Source organism: Pinus tabuliformis, chromosome 2_2, assembly GCF_031772625.1.
Source record: "Pinus tabuliformis cultivar Carrire ecotype Pingquan chromosome 2_2, CPIR1, whole genome shotgun sequence".
Lineage (NCBI taxonomy): Eukaryota > Viridiplantae > Streptophyta > Pinopsida > Pinales > Pinaceae > Pinus > Pinus tabuliformis.
In genome coordinates, this window is record NC_142300.1 from 1,135,355,111 (window position 1) to 1,135,382,165 (window position 27,055).

The 27,055-nt window shown below is 41.8% G+C and overlaps 1 pseudogene; it reads left to right on the top strand.

Annotated features, from left to right (window-relative positions):
• Nucleotides 1–25,995, top strand: part of LOC149197392 (putative pentatricopeptide repeat-containing protein At3g25970 pseudogene) — an 89,417-nt pseudogene extending 63,422 nt beyond the window's left edge.
• The last annotated feature ends 1,060 nt before the right edge of the window (nucleotides 25,996–27,055 follow it).

Sequence of the window (27,055 nt, forward strand, 5' to 3'; positions counted from 1 at the left end):
TTCTAGAAACATTTAAAAAAAACCACCATATGCACACACAAGCACTCATTTGTTTATAAATCCATCACTCCATCTTAGGAAGCTAATTCAACCACAAACATCATTTAAAAACGACAAAAAGAACTAGGAAAGGTTGCTTAAGTACATACTGTACATCTCACTTCATCAGCTTACGAGTCCCGGGTTGACAATTAATGATATCAATTTAGACCACACTAAATTGACCAAACACCTATCTTCTTCGATCTCTGTTAGCTACACGATCCTTTATTCTAAGGCTCCACGGTCCAAAATTCCTATAAACGGCACTATGCATAAACTAGGCACAATGTATTCCATAGGCATTACAACTTCTACACCATAGACCAACCTAAAAGGTGTCTAACCCGTAAGCTTCTTACAGGTAGTTCTATATGCCCATAACACTACTGGTATGTGCACGTCCCAATCATTCTATTGTGTGTCACAAACCTTCATCAGCACATTCTCCATATCTTATTAAAATCCTTAACCATTCCATTGTCCTAATGATGATATAGCGTACTCTTCTCATGGTAAACCTGGAACTCCTCTGTCAGCGTGGTGATCGTTTCATTGAGAAAATGCATACCGCAGTCACTCATCAAAACCTTTGGGCAACCAAACCTGGTCAACACATATTCAAATAGAAATTTCGATGTTGTTGACCCTGTACTATCTTTCACAGGTTGTGCCTCTACCCATCTAGTCAAATATTCGGCCGCGGCGATGATATATCGTGCGCCCATCTTTTTTCCTGGATGCTGAATCGGTCCTACAAAATCCATTGCCCATTTCTCAAATGGCTAGAATGTCACCTATGGATTCAAAGACAGCTCATCATTCTGTGATGGCCTGCCTATCCTCTGACATGGGTCACATGCCCTGCAATATGCTTTAGAATCCTTATGCAGCATCGGCCACCACAATCCAGTGTGCAAAATCTTCTGTGTTGTTGCTTTTCCTGCATAATTTCCTCCCATATCTCCTCCATGAGCTTCAGCGGGATACAGTTTCTTTCAAATTTGGACACATAGTGTCGAAGTATTTCATCCGAGCCCATCTTATACAAGTGGCCTGCAATAACGAAAAATTCTACTGCGTGCAACACCAATGCTTTCTTCTGTTGACTGGTGTATCCCTCTGGAGCCATTGTTGTGGTTAGAAAGTGGATAATGTTTGCAAAGTCATTTCCCTCTACGCAAAAAGCAAAGAGTTACGCGTCAGGTAACCCTTCCTCCAAGTTGGTAGGCTCATCCCCTGTTTCAAAGTGCAACAGATTGTTTGGTCTTTCATTCAACCTTCCTGGCTTCACAATCACCTTGAAATCATACTCCTGAAACAATAATAGGCATCTTAATATTTCCCCTCCAATAAAGGCTTATTGACAAGGTATTTCAATGCAAAATGGTATGTGTACATCTTAAAATGTTTGCCTAGCAAGTAATTTCTGAACTTATGGTGTGCGTACACTATAGCCAAGATTTCATGCTTCATCGTCAAATAATTATCTTCAGCCTTAGACAACTTCCTGCTCGTAAACACTATAGGGTGATCCAGTTCTCCCTCACCAGCTTATGTCAGCACTGCTCCTAGCGCAATACATGAGGCATCTACATGCACATGGAACTCCTTCTTCCAGTTCGGGAAGACGAGGATCGACACAGTGACCATTTTCTCCTTTATTACATCCAAGCTGCACTGACATTCTTCATCCCAACATAATGTAGTGTCCTTCTTCAATAACTTTTCCATAGGCACAGTAATCTGAGCATAACTTTTGATGAACTTCCGATAATACCCATTATGGCCCAGTGTTGCGTGCAACTATTTAACACTTCTTGGCACTTCCAAATTGATGATTACCATGATCTTAGCAGGGTCCACCATAATTCCTTGCCTGCATACCACATGACCTAGCAAGATCCCAAAAGGGACACAGAACAAGCATTTATTTAGGTTTAGCGCAATCTAATACCTTCGACATGTATCCAACATTAAGTGCAGACTATCTACATGGTGCTTAACTAGCCCAAACAATGTCCAGCCATCTAAATATACCTCCAAGAACTTGTGAGTGAACTCTTTGAACACTGCGATGACCACGCGTGAAAATATCGCCATCGCATTCTTAACTCCGAAAGGCATCACTGTATACTGGAAACATCCCCATTCTATCACGAAGGTGGTCTTACTCCTGTCTTCTAGCGCGATATTTATCTTATGGTATCCATAGAACCCATCAATGAATGAATAAGCCTCCTGCCCGCCAACATTATCCAGTAATTCATTTGTGAATGGAGTTGTAAAAGGATCATGAACGCAAGCATCGTTGAGATTCCTGAAATCTACACAAATACTTATTTCATTATTCTGCTTCTTTTCCTGGATGACCATTGGACTCACCAATCATATTCCTCCACTAGTTCAATAATACCCATTGCAAGAATCTTGTCCAACTCCAAGTGGACCTTTTCCTTTTATTTTGGATTAAGGCGATATGGCCTCTACTAAACAGGCTTTGTGTCCAATTTCAAAGTTATTTTCATCACCCCCAGATCGCCTATGATGCCTTTTAAGTCTGAAAATTTGGTAGGGAATAAATCCTGATATTTACAGAGCAACTCAGTGACTTTGTCCATGATAGCATCATCCCAATAATCCTCTATCTTCACAAACTTCGATTCTGCTTCTGTACAAATGTTTACATGCTTATTTTTTAGTGGTGTAGTGATGTTGAGGTTCTCTATCCGCAGCCCCTCTACTTCGTTGTGACCTTCTGCTTTAGGGATCTTAATATTCCTTGGATCCTCATCCTCTCCTTGTTACACAAAAATATCGTCACCATGATTATGTGCAGTCAGTATGGGTCTATCATCACTTGTACTGTCCTCCTAAGCAAGTCTCAGACCTCAGCTCTTCAAGTTAAGCTTTGAAAATGAGAGAAAGACATTAAAAATCATTAAAACTCTGGTTCTGCACTTTCTCTCACTGTTACTTGCAGTCCCGCACCTTCTGTTTACAAAAGCTGCAGACCTGCCCACTCTGTCCCTAAAGGTGTGGGTGTGGACCCATGTGAAAGTCAAAAAGGCGCAAGTTTATTCTAAAAAACTCACTTTGGGTTAATTCTAGATGATTCTAGAAGGAATTTTGACGTGGATTGGCTGTTCTTAGGTGGTTCATGCATCCCAAAAGAGAAGGAGATAATCCATTGATGAGAGGAGCTATCCCTTTGAAGGAGGGCTTTATCCCTTTGAAGGAGGACCTAGTAACTTCCCTCCATTGCACTATAAATTCAGGTATTGGGCTGGTTTCTAGAGAGGATAGAAGCTGAACATTTTTTAGGGTAAATGCTGGTGAAATTAAGACTTCCTAGTTGAGCTTGAGAGGAGAGATAACATACCTTTTTGGCTTCATTGGGAAGAGAGTGAAACTTGTCAAAGTAGAGGAGACTTCTTGCTGGACCCTGGGAGGAGCTTGTACATCGTCAAGGCACAGGTTGTAAAGTCCTTCTTGATTTGAATTAATACAATCAAACTCGTTTTTCTCAACAAATTGTCTCATGTCATTTGTTTCATGAATTCCTTGACTTTCATGTTAAATATGTTTTATGATATTGGCTTTCAGGTGCTATTTAATTTGTTTTCTTGTTTGTGTTTGCAGATTCACAACAAGGGAGCTCATTTGGATCGAAAGAGTGAGGCTTCCACAAACTTGCATTGGACCCAAGATAGGCCTAAAACACTTGTTTTCCTTTGTTTATAGAAGCATATTTAGAGAAAGATAGTTTGTGATTGGTTTGCTTGTCATTAGGTCTTCTTTAGATTCTAGGAAGGTCTATCTTGTCCGCAAGATTGACTTATTCCGTGTGACACTCGTTCAACAGTCATGTTATAGCATTCCAACGCATGGCGCAGCTAGGTGTTGCAATCCGGTTAAATCAATTCCAAGGGATCCTGTGGAATTCTGAAGATTGTTGCTTTAACCTCCTACAACGCTTCATCAATACTCTCAAATTTTTCTTCAAATATGAACATCCTCATGATCCCCTCTCTTAAGATATCCTATTCTATGATGCCGTGGCAGAGATCTATTTCCAAATACCAATTCATAGGGATGATGTCCAAAGTGTGACAGAAAATATGCACCCAATCTGCCTGTGGTTTCATTCCATAAACCTTAGTCCACTTTGCCAAATGATCGTGTGGATCATTTCCCCCATCATACTTCTCATTCAACTGTACCTTGGGGTGACCAAATCAAATCCTCATCACCCTTCTATAGTTGTTCCATTCTCCAAAATTTTCTTTATGTGAACCCCACCATTGTGCAGGCGTAGCGTGTAGTGCCAAAGCCAATGCTTGGAAGCGATGCTTCTCAGGCACCTCCCATTCAAATGCATCCAGAAATTTATCCACATTAGTTAGACCTTCATAATAAGGTAAAATTCTTACCTCAAATGATACACATCGCAGTGATTTAGTCATCATATTACATCGCAACATAGACACTTCATGTAACCTATTCTGCTAGTGCTCCAATTCTTCATCTGAATATGATGTACAAGAGCTTTCGTGGTCCCACGAAAATAATCCATCGGCTATCGGATTAACCTAATATTTGTATCACGCTGTTATCTTATAGATCCGATCCAAATCATTGTCACTTTCCTCATAGTCACTAACCAGTTCAGTATAGTGCGGTCCTTCTACAGGGTCTGATAGTACTACCACGTGGAGCATTTTCCTTTCAAATGACGTTGTTCGCTTCTTCAAATTGATGACCCCATTCATGTCGATAGCCCAATCAATTCCTAGGAGCGCACGATATGGATTGTTGTCATCAACAATCTCTATTACTTCAAAGTCATCCAACGCGCTCGCACCTTCTATATCTATGGTTACCCCATGCAATCTCCCCATAGGGATAATGTTCTATTGATTTTCCATTCTTAATTGAATTGGAGACTACTGCAGTGCAAGCCTCCCCATTTTTTACCAAGTTTGTTTAGGCAAAACATTCGCATCTGACCCTAGATCCAAAATAACTTGATCCATCTCGTATTCTCCTATTTGCGCGGTGAACCTCATCTTGTGTCTTGTTCTTGTCTTATGTCTGCCGATCTTTCTGACCACACGGTGCCCACCAAAAGAATTATCCCTTCCTGCACATTTTTTTATCAACTCTTGTAATCCTTTCACAACCCTTCTGTCACGCAGCAGTTTCATGAAAGTCTCCAAGAAAGTAGTAAGCATGGAGGGTTCAACTTCTTCAGATAGCCTATCCTGACTTCCTGAGGTGGAGGCTTCAACAAAACTTTACTTCGCTTCCATGAACGTTTCCTTTGCGCGTTCCATATCAAACCTAACTTATTTTTCTGGAGCCTTGCAGATGTATCCACCTTCTTCAGGTTGTTTTCTCTTATCGTCACTAGTCGTCACACCACTTCGTAGCACGATATTAACATTGGGATCCTCTTCGCAAGGCTCTTCCCTCATCATCTGCAGGTTCTAGGTAGGCTGTTGAGGCTGCACCTTCTTCTCTTGCATTTTAGCTATCAATATAGGGCATTCTTCTATCGCGTGGTCAAACTGAGTACAATACTGACATGATGGGCATGTCTCGCTCGTACACTCCCACGCATAGTGTCTTGGCACTTTGCAATTATAGAAAATAACTTTCCCTCGACCTCTATCAGGTCCTCCTCCTCCTCGGCCTCGTCTACATCCCTGATATCCTCCACATGCTCCCTTGAAATCTTGATCCAGAGGCTGAGTTTCTACTTACATCGGATACATAGTTGTTCTTTCCATCATTAATTCAATTCTACAATAGTTATGCTCATCATAGCCTACCAATTTACATAAGTTGCAGAATAACTGTTGCAACGTCTGTACAATTTTTTGCAGTAAGTGGCAATTGTCCGTTACATGTTTTCCTACTACTTGATAGATAGCACAACACAAAGTGGGCCCTGTACTTGGTCCTACTGGGACTTCCTGCCCTAGAGGCATGGCCCCTCCTTCGACCATATAATTCACGAAAATAGGGCAATGATCCTTATCATGCCCCTGGTTCTTACACTTGAGGCACCAAACTTCTTCACACACCTCTGGCCAAGCAGCTTTCTCCTTCTTCAAGATCTCAAACTCCAAACAGAGGTTCTGCAACTCTGCATGAATTTGTTGAACTCCCAATGTCGCTTCCTCGATAGGTGTCTCATGTAATGTAATTGCAATCTCAAGCGCTTCTGACTGTGCTCCTATCTTTTGTTGTGACAAATCAATCCTTAAGTGAGGCAGGAGCGTGGCTATAAACCAGTCGCGGTGCTGATTGTCTGTGAGATTCATATTGGCTTCATGGATTCCACACTTTAGTCTCTGATCCAGCTCCCAGGGTGTTTCACCGATCCTCATCGCGATTTCCTTGAACCTCACTACCGACTACGTTTCAAACTCAGGTCTACCAAATTCCTTGCTCAGAGCAGTCTGAGTGTTTGCTAATGGTATCACAAGGTTATCAATGCAGTACTTAATGTACCACGTCAATGCACGATCTTGTAGAGCAGTAACCAACTATGCTTTCTTCATATGATCATCTGTAATATTCTTTGTTGTCCACACGGCCTTCGCAACGAACCAAAACTAGTTTGGGTCCTCATTTCCAAAGCCCTTGAAAACGGGAAATTTCATTGTATTTGACATATTGAATGGTGGCAGAGGTGGTGGTGGTGTGGGAAAAGGTGTATGCTATGGAGGTGAAGGTGGAGGTGGTGTGGATGGATGAGGTATTCACGGAAACCCTTGCCTTATTAACTGGACAGCGCTCTATGGTGAAGCTTGTGCTGCTCCCTTGTCATCACTCAGAGGAGGCTCAATCAATGGGCTATATTCAAGGCCTATTCTCCCTTTATCACTGAAGAACTTTCCACTTTGCATAGCTCCAAACATCAAGGTAGCGGCATAACCTGATTTTCACACAAGAGCATCTTAATCAAAGTATTCAAAGATCTCAAATACTTACCTTGCGGTCCCTCGAAAAAGTGTTGCTTTGCTTCGCTATAGCTAACTGAGGTATTGACCGAAAATTCTGTCATGAATCCTCCTATGACTTGATCAAGCCAGTGATCTATAGAACGCATGAGCTTATCTTTAGAAGCTTCCAATCTCGTACTAGCTCCGGGGTCCACACTATTGGATCGTCAAGCCTCCACCTTCCTTGGTCATTTGCCAATTTAGCGATCCACTCGTATAGTTTGATTAGGAAGGTGCAAAAGAAGATCTCGTGTATTTTTGTGAACAAATATTTTTCCAATCACTATTCCTTTGTCAGGCATGGATTTCTATTTTCTTGCATCATGAATTCATGGATCTTTCTATCCAACCACTCCTTAATTTCTTTCTTGGTTGGATTCCAGTTATGTGACATCATGCATCTCTTTATGCAGATCCCGATCTATATAATGGAACCATTTGTTGGCTTAGTGGGTCTTGAACCAGGTTCAGAGTTAGTTACGCCAAACACTGGCCATTTTGGCATCAATCCATGGAGCACAGACTGAATTCTTACCTGAAGCAGTATGGGGGATGCTGGAACCAAGTTTCTACACGGAGAGATGGGCGTGATGTCATTTTGTGCCCTAGATCTTCCTTCGTGCAGATAGATAAGCCCTTAGCGCTTACTGATATAACTATCCTTACTCAGCTTCTATACCTTCGTGAACATTTACGACTGTCTTTCGTGGACCATGAATAGGTGAATCCACTACTTACGTGAACCAAAGATTACATATAACCTAGTAATTACTCAGATTAGCTTAAGTGATAGATAACTTCAACATACAACAAGATAATCTTCGCGCAAATAGTTAACAATAGTTGCAATCATATAATGGTATAAGTCATGTGAAGTTTCACATCAATACATAATTATTTCATAAACCCATTATAACATAAGGTGCATTCATATAAACAGAAGTAAAGAGATAACACAAGTATTTATGCAACAACCTTCTTTATTAATACTCGGTTCTACTTAGAGACTCAAGACTTCCCTGTGAACTCAGCTATAGGCATCCACACACTGAGGTTCAAACTCTACTCTAGCCCTCTGTGCACACAGTTGCAAAACCTTTCTTCCTACTCTTCTTCGCTAACTCTGTAGACTTCTCCCATAGACAAAAACATTACATTTCAATGACCATGCCTTAGATTCTCTAAGATACACCTATTTATACAATCCCATGGTCCACGGACCATGGGTAGCTCTTCAAAAGCCGACTCAACTTACATAAAAGAAGGGTAAAACCCTTTATGACATGTCAACTATCTAGGGGCTCCATGACCATAACTTGTGGAGAATTTACATATTTATACAACAAAACTTGGGGTTTTGCCCCAAAATTGACCCTATGGGACCCCATCCCAATAGAAACCAAAGAAATTCAAAAACAAAGGAAAAGAAAAGACATATGTTGTTATGGTGCAGGTAAATTCTCAGTGCAGACACAAATAATTCCTTTAGCCCGAGAGAGCGGGTCTAGCCACAAACAAACAATCTATGGAAAATCTCCTTAAGCTAGAATCAATTAAGAGTGCCTACCTTTTAGAACACTATTCTAATTGGTGATGATCCTGCTTTCTCACTCCAGCTATCTTCTGTTTCCATCCTTCAAATACCTGAAACAAGAAAACAACAACAACAACAAATGTGATAGCATACAATATTGTATTCAATGTACTTAATAGGTCAAGGAAAATTAATCTATAAAGATGTAGAATGACACTTCATGTATGAAATCAATAGTTGCATTTATATAAATCAGAAAGAGATTACAACCGGTGCCTTGACGTTGCTGATCTCCTCTGATGTATCTGGGTTCCCATTCTTTTTCTAGCACTTCATGGATAGCCCCAACAATGGAAGTTTTAAAGCCTGTCTCCCTCTAGTCTCAAACCAAACCAGAAACACACTATTCTCCCTCAAACATACACTAGAATGCTACAAGCTATAGATGACCTGTTGATCATTCAAACTCACTTCAAAACTCCAACTAGCTTTTGCTTGGGAAAAAGAGAGGTTTATATAGCTTGGATGGATGAGAGATGATTCCTCTCTTCATGGGAGAAGGTCTTATCTCTTGAGTTTGTTCCATCCTAAAAGGGGAAAGGAGCCTAAACTTACTTCCTCGGTTCCATCCGGCCCAACCATCTACCTGACTTCTGTTACGAATCTTATAGACATGGAAGCTTTGGCTCCTTATTTAAAAAACCTTCCAAAAGAGGATCAGTGTGACTAGAAAAGGATTGAGTCGCTACATACAATGCGAGGGCTAGTTTTAATCTCTGCAAGTCGGTGCAAGGAAGAAACTGGTCAGTAGCGTCAGTCTTGTAAACTGTGATAAAAGGAAGATTCTTCGGAAATGATGCAAAGGGGAATTATTCTAATCATGAAGAGGGACTTATTAGGAGTTTCTTCATGATGGGAAAGCATGTCAGGTTCACTATAAAGGTCCTCCAGGATCATGGACAGGGAGTACAAGGACAGTGACAAAATGTTGAGTAACAAATGCCCCCTAAAGTGTGAAGGTCGAACTAGAGTGAAGGGTGAAATGTTTTATAAGTGGAAGTGGGGAACCAGAGTCCGTATAGGAAACTTGCAAGAAAGCATAGATACATATAAATCACTAGAGACTATGAATAATGATACATGAATCGTGGTATGGATGCAACCATCCATAGAATGATCATGTAAATAGATCCAAGGCACGAGAGAAACCATCCAATAGAAAGGATCATAATGGAACCAAGGTATGGTCGCAACCATCAAATAATGAGAAGGATCACATATAACAACTCATGGTATGGTCGCAACCATCCATCTGAAAGAGACATGTATATCAACATGATCATGTCACATCGCCTTGCAACCTTGAATTGTGTAATCTTAGCCCAGGGTCTTGTGCTCCAAACAACCCGATCAAAGTACAAATCCTAACATGTGAATGAATGTGTTGAAGTCGAAAATAATAGGAAGTCGCTTGATTACTGGTCAATGATGTGAACCATTAACAAGCGCGAGAGAAGCCACCAATAATGACAATGGATCTCAAGGTACCAATAGCATAGTTCACGGAATGCGAAAAAAGGAACTGATGTCGAACACCCGTGAAATCACCCGATCGAAAGCCAATGATGTGAGCATGGCATCGAGTGTGAAGAACTTGCGATTAGCACATGCAAGCTCTAAGTTACTAGAAGGGAGCCTCTCATTCAAATTCATGGATAATGAGCTGAAGTCGACAGGAAGTGACAACGTCGAAGGAGGGCCATGATGTATCCCACATCATCGACACGAGACAAAGGGATGCAAATGATTTCAGATGATATAGAGAATTAGGAGTAAGTGTAACTACATAAGTACTAACTCTTGAACATATCGGTGACATGATTCCAGATTTTGGAAGCTTTTAGATCCATAGGATCAGTGGTCATGGTGACATGGCAAAGATCAAATAGAAGGAAAAATGAACAACCCAACCCAAAAAGGTCAATGATGAAAAGGAGGATATCCCAACCCGACATGAAGCAGAAAGTGTCATGTTCAAGAGTGAGATGCTGACATGACTGATAGAATTTCCAATTTTCCCCCACCATTTCTGCCAGGTACCCCAATTATTTTTTACTGCAAGCTTGAAGGGGATAGCATGTGCTTGCACTGTGAGTTCATCCTTCGGACGAATACGACCTAGTAAGTTTAATGAGCCCTAGGAAGGAGAAGCTCATGATCGTCATGAAGATGAATCCAATTTCATTTAATATTTTAACGAGTCTGAAAAAGTTGTCACTCAGTAGCTTTTTCATGTTTAGAGAGTTTGAAAAACACATGGGAAATAAAACTCCATATGGGCCCTTTTCGTACATTTGTGTCTCTCAGGCCCGAAAAAGTAGAAAACGATACTTGAGAGAACTGCTCGACCATTTCAGTCAAGGAGTACCTTTTTTATAAATAGTTCATCCCAGCTCGAAAAAGGGGTAAACATATATAGGGTGAACGACGTTTCACAACCTTTAACAAGTTCAAAACGACAAGAGCTCGACAAAGATTTTCGTGTTTAAAGAGTTAGAAAAGAGCTTAAAAGTAGGCCTCCCATTTTATTCTCTTTTGCGAGTCAAAAAGGGAAAAATACTTGATGATATTTTCATTTGAGTTTTACACGTCAAGAAAAGCGCTGAAACGTGATTCCAGTACCATCATCGACAATCCATCACGTGTTTTTGAGGAAAAATAGGTCAAAGATACTTTAAAACCCTAATATTTCATGAAAAAATGAATAAAAGGAGGGAAAAGTAATTATTTCTTACCCCTTACCATTTTACCTTTGTGAGAAGAGCTTTTTACCCACTTGTGCCCTAATTTTTTGAAGCAAATTAAAGGAGATCCGGGAGGTCATTTACTGAGTCGTCAGTTGCAGGTAAGAACCAAGACCTTAAGCTCCATTTTCATACTTATTTCACCTGTTTTTATCCATTTTTTGGATTTCATGAGGAGGTTTTGGCAAAACAAATTCGCCCTCAGTCGGTGCGATTTCCGGGCACGGAATCGCACTAATCAAGGGTTGCTAAAACTGTCAACCGCGCCGTCGACGCTACTATTTTTAAAACAATCGTGCCAACACCATGAAAAAAAAATTTCCTTGTTTTTGCTCAATTTGTCCGTTTGAATCCAAATTTCGCTCGCGAAAGATGATTATTGACTTGATGATATGGTTTTTGCAGGGAAAAAATCGTGAAAAATGGTGGATTGGAAGGAACGCGAGCAAGAGGATATTGAAACTCAAGCAATGGATGACCCAAATTGCTTGGATGATCTGAGGAACTGTGGGTTCCTCAAATTCTTCCTTACACCAGGTTGACGGGCTCAACCCAAATTGCTACGGTATCTGATTAGTCTTTAGGATGTGAATCAGGAAATTTTCATCATTGGCGACCAAGAGATGGAGTTGGAAACTTCAGACATTTATTTCATCACAGGACTATCCCGGAGAGGGGATCCAGTCAATCTATATGGGTCAAGGCTGATTGGGGCAAGTGTGACCATGATAATTGCAGAACATTGCCAAGAAGCACTCAAATATAAAAATGGCAAGATCAAGATTATGACTGTTCAGGATCTTGTGCTGAGAATGTTACTGCTGACCATCAACAAAGTGGCTGGGGCCCAAGCACAACATGAGACCAACATGTCGAAGTTTCAGTATGATATCGACTGTACGACACCCACTATTTTCAACTGGGGAAAGCTATGAAATTCAACATGAAGCTCCAACTATCAAAAGCTAAGGCAGGAAACCTGAAGCAGTTTTGCTATGGGTCTGTGCTAGTGACCTTCTTCCTAGAGTGGGTTTCATTGTTCCACTACCAACTGGCTGAGGTGGAACCGCCGATGCCACGAGATCTAGATTACCGGGGGCCAATCGAATTCCTATAAGCCTGCCTTTTTCTCGTGGCTATGACAATAGATGATCGTAGTGGAGGATTGGCCTTACAGCAGTACCAACTTCTACAGAGATCCAGATATGCCGCTCCCACATGGGGAGGATTATGATGATGGAGGTAAAAAACAAACAATTTTAATTTTTGATGTTTTTTATTGTTTTTGAGATATATGTGTTCATGACATTTTGATTTTATGAATGCAGATGTTGGACCAGAACGCCCTGCCAGGATGTCCCCGCTCACCAAGCACGTTGCTTGACAGTTCGAGGTCACTCCTTATCAGGAGGGAAGCGACAATGAGGAGAATATCACGTGGAAACTCAAGGGATTGACCCATGGGATCCCAGAGTATTCCCGGATGGGGGATGCCCCATGCCAATACCAAAGGCACACGGTGGGAGTATCAGATCGGATGTTAGGGTCCCACCCTAACCCCCTTATTTATGTAATAGGATCGAGTAATAGTCATAGTTAAGTAAAGAGTCAATAAAGCCCATATTAATAATTGTAAGTCGTTAACCCGCATTTAATGATGGTACCACAGTTAGTTGCAAATGGGCCATGGTATTAGATAGTTGGTATTAATAAGAACCATGGTATTGCCCCATGGTATTGCATGTATGGATCCTATATAAAGGATAGAGACTCCCTGTGAGGAGCATCGTGTCTTATTTTGTAATCGAGCTCTGATCTATTGGAGGTAGCCCCCTCTAAGAGGCAAGTGAACATTGGTTTCTGAATAATAAAATACTTGTTGTTATTTCTCATTGTTCTATGTTATGGGTATATTTCTTCACATATTTGGTATTCTAGTATCGTCTTGTGGGTTAAGAGCATAACAAGTGGTGTCAGAGCGCTTTCCAGGGCCGATGGTATCTCCAATTTTTAGCAAAAAAAAGTTTGGCTAGAGATGTGTTCTGGCATCTTTAAACCACAGGATATGTCATTGAGCGCATAAACCTGTGGATTTAGGGAGGCATGCACGCAGGAAATACAAGAGGTGGTCATGCTTTTTGGACTCCCTTGTAACCCCTGTGGGTACCCCTTCGAGTAGTAGTGCATTAGATAGAACTGCACACAGACTGTCTTCCAAGTACCCTCTAGGTATATCGAAAGCCCCCTAGCTCCCTTGAAACCTTGCCATAGATAAACCGTTGGCTGTCTTGCTACTACATTACACCGAGAACAACACTCGGAGAGATTACTCACCCATACGATAGGGTAGTCGGGTTGTATGGCTAAGGGTACAGTTGATCCTCCTTTATTAGTGCCCTCAAAAATTGGGCCAAGTACTACTGTCAGACCCTTATGTATATTGCGATCTGTAACACCTGACACTCCTCGAGACCATAGTTCCCTTCTCTATCTCTAGATCACGCATAATCTCTGCCATATCAAATCTCACATGTGGGGTTTTGCAGCAGCAACAACAATTAGTTCTGTAGTTCAGATTTATCAGAACATCCATTTAGATCTATTAGATCCATCAGATCCACAGCAGCTCTACAGCAGTAATCTGTTCCGCCATTCAAATCTATCTGACTAGCCATTCAGATCTCTCAGATCCATTAGATCTGCCATCCACATCTGAGTAGTTGTGTGGGTTCCTATACCTGGGTGTGATTTTCATAGGACTTTTGGCAGCAGTGACATTTCGGGGATTCGGCCATTGTAGTATTCCTAAGCAAGGAGTAAAACTCCGTTAGGAGTTCTAAAAAAAACGAGTCTGAGACCCCCCGGGGCACTTATTGGTGACTTAGCCAATCAGAATCAAGATGACGAGCTGAGCAAGGTGGTATCATTCAATTGTTAGACACAAAAAATTCGGGCAGTCCCAAAATTTCCAGTACATCGGATCGGTGCATGGTAGAACCTAGAGCTCAAGCTATGGCGAATGAGAAGATCGACAAAATTGAAGCATCCTTGAAAGAGATCCAAGACCATCTGGCGAAAATAACTGCGACACTCTCTATGGGCAAGGCGGAACCCCATGAGGAGACATATATTGGCAATGAACATAGTGAGGGTGAGTCTAGCCACTCTCTTCACCTCTGGGGCACCCATCAACAATCTCGTCTGCGACCACCCAAGATGGACATGCATAAATTTGATGGCTCTCACCCGGCAGCATGGATAGCACAAATGGAGCAATATTTCAATCTGAATTACATCCTGGATAATGCCACTCAGCTTAGTGTGGGGAGCATGTACTTGGACAATGAAAGATGGCAATGGTGGCAATGGCATCAACGTTGCTATGGAAGGCCCTTGACTTGGGACACATTAAAAAAAGCGCTTATGGATCGCTTTGACCATGAATATGATTTTTTGGGTCATCTCACTAAGCTCTGACAGACTGGAACAGTGGATGAATATATTACAGCCTTTGAAGCCTTAGCTTTCCACACTTTAGGTCTACAAGAGGAGTTCTACATGGAATATTTTTTCAATAGTCTTAAAGAAGCCATACAAGCTCACATCTAACTGCACCACCCTCCAACATGGTTGGAGGCTTGCAAGATAGCTCGTGAAGTAGAACGTGCATTAGCAGCCCAATCCAATTGCCCAAATTTCACTGCCAAGGGTTGCCCCCCATAGGCTCATAGCACTACCCAAACACTTAAGGTTCAAAAGGTGTCACCTGCAGAAATGGCAGAAAGAAGAAAGCAGGGATTATGTTACTACTGTGATGAAAAATACTCCCCAGGGCATAAATGCAAGGAGCCCAAATTTTTTCAAATTGATGCTACTAATCACAGCTCATCGGAGGAAGCCCCACCCCTTGAGGAACCAGAGGAGGAAGAAGAGGACAACCAGAAAGACAATGCACCTGAAGAACTAGTTATTTAGTTGCATGCTTTGGTAGAGATTTCTTTGCCTCAAACTCTCAAAATCAGAGTTTTTATTAAGCATCAACCAGTAGTAGTCTTGATTGATAGTGGAAGTACACATAATTTTAACCATCAAAGAGTCATAGAAGTAGTTCATTGTTTTGTACGAGTGGTTTCTAACTTCCAAGTCCAAATTGCTGATGGGGGAACAATGAAATGTGAAGGGCACTATGAAAATGTCAAACTTCAAATGGGGGATTATCAATTGAAGACCCACATGTTTGCCATACACATGGGAGGGTGCGACATTATCCTAGGTGCTGAATGGCTTCGCACACTTGGCCCAATCACAATGGATTTCCAGGAGTTATATATGAGCTTTAAGCAGAACAACCACACACATACCCTCCGCCAACTCCAGGTGGGAGCCCCCTCTATCATCAGCTCACATCGGATGGAAAAATTGTTAAAAAAGGGCCATCATGGAGTTATAGCCCAATTTAATGCCATCCAGGCCTTTGAACCCAATTTTCTTCCAATTCATCATGAGATGCAACAGATCTTAAATAACCATCGACCAGTCTTTGACAAGCCTCATGAGCTTCCACCCTCTAGAGGGGAACATGATCATAGCATCACTTTGGTCCAAGGTGCCCAACCACCAAATTTGCACCCATATAGATATCCATTCGCCCAAAAGAATGAAATAGAAAAAATAATCAAGGAACTTTTGGAAGCAGGTGTCATTCATCCCAGCATTAGTCCTTATTCATCACCGATGGTCATGGTGCTCAAGAAAGATAGGGAATGGTGTATGTATCTAGACTTCAAGGCCCTGAATAAGTTGACAGTCAAAGATAAATTTTCCATCCCAGTTGTTGATGATTTTCTAGATGAACTAAATGGGGCTCAATTCTTCACTAAGCTTGATCTTCGCTTAGGCTACCACCAAATTCGCATGAAAGAAGTCGACATTCCAAAGACTGCTTTCAGAACTCATGAAGGCCATTATGAGTTCCTGGTCATGCCATTCAGTCTTTGTAATGCCCCATCTACTTTTCAGAGCCTTATGAACCACCTTCTCAAACCATATCTCAGAAAATTTGTCCTTGTTTTCTTCGATGACATCCTCATCTACAGTCGCACTTGGGCTGCACATCTTCAGCATGTAGATCTGCTCTTGGAACTACTTTGCGAGCATAAATTATTTGTTAGGATGTCCAAGTGTTCTTTTGGCATGGAAGAGTTTGAGTATTTGTGCCACATTGTGGGGCGTGAAGGTGTCAGGGTGGACCCCAAAAAGATTCAGGCAATGCAAGATTTGCCTCAACCTAAGACCTTGAAGAGCCTGGGAGGATTTTTGGGTCTCACGGGCTACTATCACAAATTTTTCCGCAATTATGGTCACATTGCGAGGCCCCTCACTCAACTCCTCAAGAAAAATTCATTCCTCTAGAATGATGAAGCACAATAGGACTTTACAACTCTCAAAAATGCCATGTGTTCCATTCTAGTCTTAGCACTACCCAACTTCACGAAATCTTTTGTCATTGAATGTGATGCTTCGGGTATGGGTATTGGGGCGGTCTTAATGTAGGAAGGTCGACCCTTGGCCTTCACAAGCCAACAACTAAGTGGGAAGAATCTGGGACAATCTACCTATGAGAAGGAGATGATGTCCATCTTACATGCAGTAGATACCTGGCGACCTTCCTTATTGGGGAGACGTTTCCAAATCCGCACAGATCATCAAAGTATTAAATATTTTTTGGAGCAACACCTATCCTCACCACAAAAAAATAAATGGCTCACCAAAATTTTGGGATATGATTATGAGATAATTTAAAAGATAGGACACGAAAATATTGTAGCAGACGCATAATCTTGCGAATTTGAGGAGGAAAGTACCCTGCTCGCAATCTCCCTTCCCATTCCAGAATGGATTGAAGAGGCTTGCCGGGAATGGTTTTCACATCCCTGGCTCTCCCAACTCATTACTCAATTGCAGGTGGATCCAAATTCCACCAAGGGCTACTCGTGGTAGGATGAGATTCTTCGCTACAAGGACAGAGTCGTAATATCACCAACATCCACCCTCAAAAGCCGCATTTTGGCGAAGTTGCACTCATCCCCCATTGCAGGACATTCAGCCTTTCAGAAGACGTATGCTCTCATTTGAAGATCATTTTTTTAGAAAAGCATGCAAAAGGACATTCTTACTTTTGTAGCAAAATGCGATGTCTGTCAGTGCCACAAAGGAGAGACAGTCAAAGTACCAGGCACATTACAACCATTGCCCATCCCGGCATCAATATGGACGGAGGTTTCTATGGATTTAATTACAGGTCTTCCAAAATCCGGAAGCTAGTCAGTCATCATGGTGGTTGTGGATAGACTTTCTAAGTATGCTCGTTTTTGTGCCCTACCCCACCCTTTTACACCGACTTTGGTTGCTCAATCTTTCATGGATCAGATCTTCAAATTGCATGGCATGCCCACTTCCATTGTGTCTGATCGTGACCCAGTCTTCACCAGTAATTTTTGGCAGGAACTCTTCAAGCTACAAGGTACCCTACTAAAACTCAGTACTTCCTGTCATCCACAAAATAATGGTAAAATTGAAGCAATCAAAAAATTTCTGAAAACCTACCTTAGGTGTTTCACTTCAGAAAAGAAACATCTTTGCTTACAGTGGTTACCTCTAGCTAAATGGTGGTATAACACCAACTGTCATGCCACCACCAAAATGAATCCGTATGAAGCAGTTTATGGTCAACTCCCTCCTTCCCCTACTTCTTATATCAAGGGGTGCTTAAAGGTACAAGCAGTGGATCAACTCCTACAAAATCGCACAACCATGATTGCCCATCTTAGAGAGAATCTTCATCAAGCTCAACCCGCATGAAGCAATAGGTAGATCAGCATCGCTCAGAATGCCAATTTCAAGAAGGGGATCAGGTATTTTTGAGGCTGCAACCATATAAGCAAATGTCACTCAAAGACAAGGGTTGTCAGAAACTATCTCCAAAATTCTACCGATTGTATCAAGTACTTCAGTGCATTGGAGAAGTGGCCTACAAGCTAGCTTTGCTACCCACTGCAAAAATCCATCCAGTTTTCCATGTCTCATGCTTCAAGAAAGTGATTGGGAACAATTGCAGAATTTAAACCAGTCTACCGAAATTGGATGAAGAAGGGTCAATATGGCTCCAACCTGAACAGGTCCTAGACACACGAGAATGGAACCTGCATGGCCGCATAATCAGGGAAGTCCTCGTCATGTGGAAAGACGCCTCTCTGGAAGATGCAACCTAGGAACTAGCCACTATTCTTCAGCAGTTTCTGCAGCTTCAGCCTTGAGGACAAGGCTATTCTTATGGGGGAGGGAATGTTAGGGTCCCACCCTAACCCCCTTATTTATGTAATAGGATCGAGTCATAGTTATAGTTAAGTAAAGAGTCAATAAAGCCCATATTAATAATTGTAAGTGGTTAGCCCACATTTAATGATGGGACCACAGTAAGTTGCAAATGGGCCATGGTATTAGATAGTTGGTATTAATAAGAACCATGGTATTGCATGTATGAATCCTATATAAAGGATAGAGACTCCATGCGAGGAGCATCGTGTCTTATTTTGTAATCGCACTCTGCTCTATTGGAGGTTTCCCCCTCGAAGAGGCAAGTGAAAATTGTTTTCTGAATAATGAAATACTTGATGTTATTTCTCATTGTTCTATGTTCTGGGTATATTTCTTCGCATATTTGGTATTCTGGTATCGTTTTGTAGGTTAAGAGCATAACATCAGATCTTCTGATTGCTGACTTGCATAGTCTGACAAGTTACATGCTACCATGAGCATCATGTTTTTTAGTGCATAGGTCTAGCTTTCCAATTTTTTAGGCCTGCGAGCCACGAATGTACAAGGCCTGTGAGCCATCGATGTATTTTGAATACACATTATTTTTAGAGGTTTTGATGTATGACAAACATTACAGACACACATATTATGCTATATTTCCTTGCTTACTATGGTACAATTTTTTTTTGTTTGAATTTTTACATGTTTTGCAAATGTCTATCCAGCACATAATTAGCTAATGCATTTGTTAATGTATTCATGTGTCTAGGAATATGATTATATGTAATGTAATCAAAATTTCTTTCCAATAGATGAATACATAGATACATTCTCAATATCTGAGGGTCTCTGATGGAACATTGCTCGTTGAGTTGAAGGACGACAATCTGTGAATCAAGGTTGACAACCAATTCTCAAATGCCAAGAGTGATAGCTTCTGACAACAATTCGATAACTGCGCTATACTTAGCGATGTTATTAGTTGTTCGACCTAGACATATACCTTGAAGATCAATCAATTGAGCATGGGGGTCATAAATGGCCCATGTCACGGATGATAGACTCGGGTACTATGACAAGCACCATCAACGAAACCAATATGAGGAGACACCAACATCTGCAAAGTAAGCAAAGACATAATAAGCATGAAAGCTGATTGCAAAACAATACACCAAACCACGTTGTACAAAAATGAATAACACACTATTGTACAAAAGCAACCATGCAAGATTACCTAAGCATAGTACTTTTTGAGATAAAGCCCATTCTAGGGCTTGTCTAAAGGATTTCCCTCATAGTGAATAAGATCATAGGCCTCTTTCTGTAACACACGTTTAATAGTGTAGGACCCATGCCACATGGGATTGAAATTGCCTGCCCCCAGTTTATCATTAGCCTGATCATACAGAAGAACCAAATCACCCTCAGAAAAAGCTCGAGGGGAGATAAACTGATCAAAATGGGACTTGACCGGCTTTTTCTATGCTTCGATGACCAAAGCAGCAAGACGGTAAGTCTCATCAAGTCATTCTTGGTACAAGAGATGCTCTTCCTGAGGTGAGGTCTCGGGGAGAAGTTCAATAGTTGGCTTGAGGCATGGAATTTCGCACTTAATCGATAACGTTGCTTCCAGACTGTAGACTAACTGGAATAGTGTGAATCCAGTTGCGTCCTTGGTCGAGGTTCGGTAAGCCCACAAAGCTGAAAAGAGCATGAGATGCCAATTTGACTTGTGCATCCCAATGGTGCACTGAAGAATTGTAATTGAAACTTTGTTCACAACTTCAAATTGGCCATTGGCGCGAGGGTAGTAGGGGGTTGAGACATCATGGCGCAAACCCAACGTAGAAGTTAGCTCAACCATCATGTAATCTCAAAAATGGGAGCCATGGTGAGTGACAATTTCCTGAGGCACTCCAAAGATGGAAATAATGTGATGTAATAGAAATTGAGTCGTTTTTTTAAATTCCGCAGAGTACGTAGGCATTGCTTTGGCCGATTTGGTTAAATAGTCCACAACAATGATAATATACCCATGCCCCTCGTCTGAATGAGGGTTATAGGTCATATAGCCAATGCCCCATTTGGAAAAAGGACCGATGGTAATAACGGGGTGTAGGTCAACGGGTGGGGCACGCATCTTACACTAATAAATTTGACACTCATAGCACTTGCGAACGGCAAGGATGCAATCCTTAAAGATAGAGGGCCAAAAATAACCAGCACGAAGGATTTTTTGAGTAGTAGCATATCTAGACAAGTGACCGCCACATGCACCAGAATGGAAGTCATCCAAGACTCTCTGAGCCTCCTTGAGAGTGAGCTAGCAGCAAAGAATTGAATCAACATCGATGCAATATATAGTATCTCCAATGATACGGTAAGGTTGAGATTGATGTCGAATGCATCGGATATCATCCTTGGTCAACACATACTAGAAGGTGGATGTCTAGAGATATACGATGATGTCACTGTACCATGGGCTGAGAGTGCTAATTAAGAAAAGAGTCTCGTTTGGGAGCTACTCATTGGCACCAGCAGGGAGTGAAGCAGAGGGAAGGGAGCAAATAAACTCAGCGAAGACCAATGATTTCTTAGATTTGGGAGTAGTAAACACCAAATCAAATTCTTGGAGGATAACAATCCACATCAAATACTTGACCCCCAAAAATTGATGAGTCAAGATGTAGGTCATCGGGTTGCATTCTGAAATCACAGTGGTAGTGCAGAGTAGAAGGTAATGCCGAATGTGTTGAACAGCCTGTATGGCAGCCAAAACCAACTTCTCAACATGAGCATAATGCATTTCGATGTCGAGCAGATTGTGACTGAGGTAGTAAATAACATGTTCATTGTATTCATCATCATCTTGTACCAGCACCATAGCAATGGTACTAGAGGCTGAACCTAGATAAAGGAATTAATCGCAATGATAGTTCGGGGGATGCATCAAAGGAGAATTTATGAGGACAGTATTTAGGTCATTGAAATACTTTTGAGCAGCCTCATCCCAAACAAATGGGGTTCCTTGCTTGAGCAACCGGGTGAACCTTGAAGCTAGCTCAACATAGTTCGGTATGAAACGACAGAGGAAATTTTCTTTTCCCTGCAGACTCTACAGTTGATGCAATGAATATGGAGGGGGTAAATTAACTATGGCCTCGACTTTAAGAGGATCAAGGTGAATGCCTTCTTTTGAAATGATAAAGCCAAGGATTCATTCGGATTCGATGCAAAAGACATATTTATGCGGATTCAGCCGAATGTTGTAGTGTCTACAACAAAGAAAAATTTGTTGGAGATGATCAGGGTGATCATGGTGTTTACGAGAATGAGAGGGGAGATCATCAAAGTAAGGTTGAATGATGTTTCGAATGTCATGGGATGCATAAGACTTCGCTCTCTGAAATGTGGCCCTAACATTATTAAGGCCAAAAGGGAGATTTTTATACGTGAAGGTCCCCCACAGACAGATAAAGGTTGTCTTATCTTGATCATCTAAAGCAATGTTTATCTGGTTGTAGCCAGAAAAACTGTCCATATAGGAAAAGAATTCCCTCCCAACATATTCATCAATGATCTGGTCAATAAAGGGAGTGGGGTAATTATCTTTAGGACATGCACGATTGAGATCATGGTAATCGATGCAAATGTGAATAGTGCCTTGTTTCTTTGTCACAAGTACAATATTTGACACCTAATCCGTAACAGTGATTAGATATATAAATCCAGCTTTGAGAGGTTTTTCAACTTCACCCTTAATGTCGACCACTTTTCTAGGATGCACTGGATGAAGTCGTTTGCGAACAGGCTTCGCATGAGGATAAGTTGGAATCTCGTGCACAACTATACTTGGGTCAATGTCGGGCATTTCTTCATATGACCATGCAAAAACATCTCGAAACTCTTGGAACAGACGAGTATAGATCTTGACCCCTTCTAGAGAACAAGTTACCCCAATATGGAGATTTTCAACGACACCAGGTTTGACAAAAATATCAATTGGCATTGTTTGGGTAATGTTACCCATTTTACCTTCTAACCAAACTTCATGAGTCATGATCGGTGTCTGAAGTGGTAGGGATGAGAACTGAGAAGAGAACTCCTTGAGACAAGTAGACATGACCGCCAGGCCAGGAAAGAACGAGGAACGATGATGAGTGTCATTCCAAGGTACCTCCTCCAGAGGCATTACTTCCATGATACTCTCATTAGAAAGGAAAGTCTCTACTAAGGGATTAGGAGATTTTGAAGAACCAAGCCATGGGGATTGAGAATATGCATTGAGATATGTTCTCAAAACAGGATGATCAGAGGATATCGAAGGTGAAGCTGAAATAATTTCTACATAATCAATTTCGGCAGGACTTAACAACATAACCTCACCCCATGTATTAACAAGATCCGGCGAAGGAATGACCCAAGGATAAAACTTGACTGAGATCATGTTGATAGAGGAAACATGAGGAGGTGGGAGTAGATAGATGCCCATCAAGGCAGGACCTTTAAAAAGTCCTGCCCCCACACTCTCATAAGAAGCACTGGTGTGCTTGACATACAGAACATTGCCATCTGAGGAGGAGGCAAAGAATGGTATTTGGTTGACTATAAATATCTTCCCTTGATGGGGAAAATGAATCACACAAAAAAGGGAGGAGGCTACAACATGCATGGCATGGGTGCAGCTCCATCTAAGTAGAAGATTGTAGTTAAGATTAGCGTCAACGATCTCTACTTTGACGTGTACTATCATGCCCTCTAAAGTAATGGCAAGGTTTGGAAGGACACCGAATGGTCCGAATCACTCCTGTCAAAAGCTTCCAGAGTGTTAGGGGACTGGTTTAGTGTAGGAGAACCAATTTCCTTCCAACAAGCGACAGACATGATGCAGGTAGAAGCACCTTCATCAATGACAGTCCTATGAATGGTTTTCTCATTTATGACTACTTGAATGAGAAACGAAATTTTATGAGATAAACACGGAACGTTTTTTTCCCAGTCAAAACAAATGAGATTACAGTCAGCTGGATGAATACCCCCAACAGCCAACAGTAATGATTTCTGCTGAGAAGGACAAATTTGGAGGACATCGAGAGCAAACATAGTTGATGGTGCTTTAGCCAAATCTTCAAGAATGTTATAATGTTGAGTGGCTTTAGCGTTAGGATTGTACGAGGACTCTCAAATCACACCTCAAGATGGTGGTTGAATGGAAAAATCAGGATTAGGTCGCTCTATATGGAGAGGACCAGAACTGGACGAGGTGGAAGAAGAAGGGGTACCTTCTTTTTCTTTCCCTGTTGATTGGGTAGGAGTTTGATAATATTTTGACCTAGTAGCCATGTTGATCGGGGTACTCATCATGAACACTTGTGAACCCGAGGAAGCGGATGACTGAGGCTACTCTACCATTTGAGTCTACTGGGATGAAAAGGGCTCTTTCAAGACAGTTGGGGTCCCTTTGAGAAAATGACTAACTTTGGACCCTTTGGGACAATCCTTAGGATAATGATCCTCCTCACATATGAGGCATGGATACTTGGGTTTCCATTGGGAAGCATCACTAGCAGATAACTTAGGAGGACCCTGTTTTGGGGCATCGACTTTACCCTTGCCTTTGCCTTTCTTCTTACCTTTAGAGGATTTATCCGATACAGTAGACTAGACAACGTGAACCTCTCAGGTTTTACCATGGCCAAATGAATTATGAGAGGAATCATTGGGAGCAGTGTTGGAGACCAACTTCTATTTTGAAGAAGATTTTGGAGGGGTCTGTGTCACTGAACCAATTACTCCATCAACGGGAGTTGTGGTCAAGGACTTAGATGTCATCAAATCAGATGACGGTCTGGGCACATCGAGTAACACACCATATAACATGCCAGATTGTGAATAGACAAGGTCTAGATACTAGGCACATGTGATGGCTTGTTCCTCAGTGATGCAACCACCCATAGCAATGTCCTCAGCAATTTTGTTGAAAAATGATTTGGTGAACCACTCGGTCAAAAATTGATCAACAATTTCAAACTTAATTAGACAGTGCCTACGTCTCCATTCATGGATGTGATCGGAGATGTGAGTCGTTGTGTCTTGCTTGAGCGATGTTAATAGATGGGTGCCAGTTTCATAGTGAACTGACAACTGGAAATGTGTGAGAAAGGCCATGGCGAGAGTGTTAAAGTCATGATAGGTATTTCGAGGTAGCTCAATATACCATTTGGTTGCAGCACCTGCAAGAGTTCATTGGAAAAGACGAAGACAAATGGAATCATCAATGTAGGAATTCGAGGAGCACCAGAGGTGATATGTCATCACGTGGGCTTGAGGATCCTCTTTCGCTTTTCCTTCAAACTTTGGACAATCACTCAAAATCTTGGACGGAATTGGAGACCAGTATGGCGAATGAAGGATTGCATGATTCGTGGGTCTAGACACATTTGGCAATTCCAGCGTAGCCAAGAACAACAATTGCGTATTGAAAGGCTTTTGATGTCAATAAGGTGGACGAGCTGGCGAGGCCCATCCCTACTAGTAAGGATTTTGTCCCCATAATGGAGGATTTTATCCATATTGTATTTTATTTTTCCCCCACTGTAGCTTACATTTCTCGTAGGGAGGATTCTGATCCTGAAAACCTTGAAACTGTCCAGCCAAAGGCTGTTGATAAGAAACATATGGGTTAAAAGGTTGTTGAGCTTGCTGGCCTTGGACATATGGATTTTGCATCTAATGTCCCTAAGAATAAGTGTTTTGGACCTGCCACCCTTGAAGTAAGGATTCTGCACTTGTTGTCCTTGGACATAAGGATTTTGCACTTGTTGTCCTTGGACAAAAGGGGGTTGAACCTATTGCCCTTGAACATAAGGACTCTACACTTGTTGCTATAGAACTTGAGCCTGGCCTTGCCCTTGTAAGGGTTGACACTATTGATAAGAGTATAAGGGTTATTGCTGCCAAGGCTGACCTTGTTGTTGCAAGGGCTGCCCTTGTGGTTGTAAAGGCGGTCCCTATGGCTGTAGAGGTTGACCTTGTGAAGACATATGTTGGGAGGATTCCGGTATATATTGCATTTGCGGCTGCATGGTTTGCTGCAACTATTGCGAGGGTTTCCCCTGTGGTTGTTGTAGTTGTCCTTGCTACAGCATCATCTAGCCTTGCAGCTACATGGATGGCCCTTGCTGCAACGAAGGTTGGCCTTGCTGCAGCATGGATGGCCCTTTCTACAACGAAGGTTGCCCTTACTATTGCAGGAGCTATCCCTACTATTGCAAAGGTAATGGGATAGTTATCGGAATGACACCTTCAAAGTTCCCAAACTATATCTGGGCATACCCACTAGGTGCAGCGGACAGACCAAGCTAGACATAAGGTCCAGGCTGAGGGATGTATGGCAAATTAGCCATTGCTTGTGAACCATATGGAACATATGGAGGTTGGTACTGACCTTGAGCCATATTGGGCTGCTGATATTGGACATGACTTGACCTATGCAGACCAACATTGGGTTGTTGGTACTGGACATTACTTGATCCAACAGGACCAACAGGATTTGAAATGGAACCCGAAGAGGGATGGTTCATGCCAACCATGTGAGGTTATGAGCCACTCACATTGGTTGTCCCAGACATCATAGAAACATTCAGACTCTGCCCCCTAGGTAGTGGCACAACCTACCCACTAACTGGAGGGATCGAAGAACTGATAGTGACGTGACCTAAGATCATCGGTTGAACCAGACGGGTTACTTGAATCAAAATGACAGGATTATTTGGAATGGTGGGTTGCACTGAGACTTAACTAACTGCAAAAATACCAACTGTTGGGAGGTTGGGTTCTGAATGAATGGACCTGTGGTAGGCATAGTGCCAGATTCCCAAATAGGGTTGTGATAAAATGATGAGGTAGTAGGCATGCCTGAAACCAACTGAGTTAAAGTCACATAATTACACGATAACTCAGGATGAACACTGGTTGGAATGCTTCCCATGTAAGGAAAACCTTCAGGAGGGAAAGGATGTTCCTGCTCCTCGACTATGCGTGGAGTGGAAACCTCCGAGTGACTCGGAGAGACTAAGATTTCGCCTTCTAATTCCATGGGTGAAAATAGGTGACAACGGACTACCAAAGATGTTAACAGGGACAATTCCAAAGGAATACCCAGCTTATCGTATAGATTGTATGAATGCTAAGGTGATATCACAACAAGATTGAACAAAGGATTCGGAGGACAAACAACTAGTCCAAGCTCACCTTGAGAAGTCGGCAGACTCTCGGGATTCTGGATAGGATTATCTGGAGATTCTGGGCCAATGTCATAAAGTGACCCAGTATATAAAGAGGGAGGA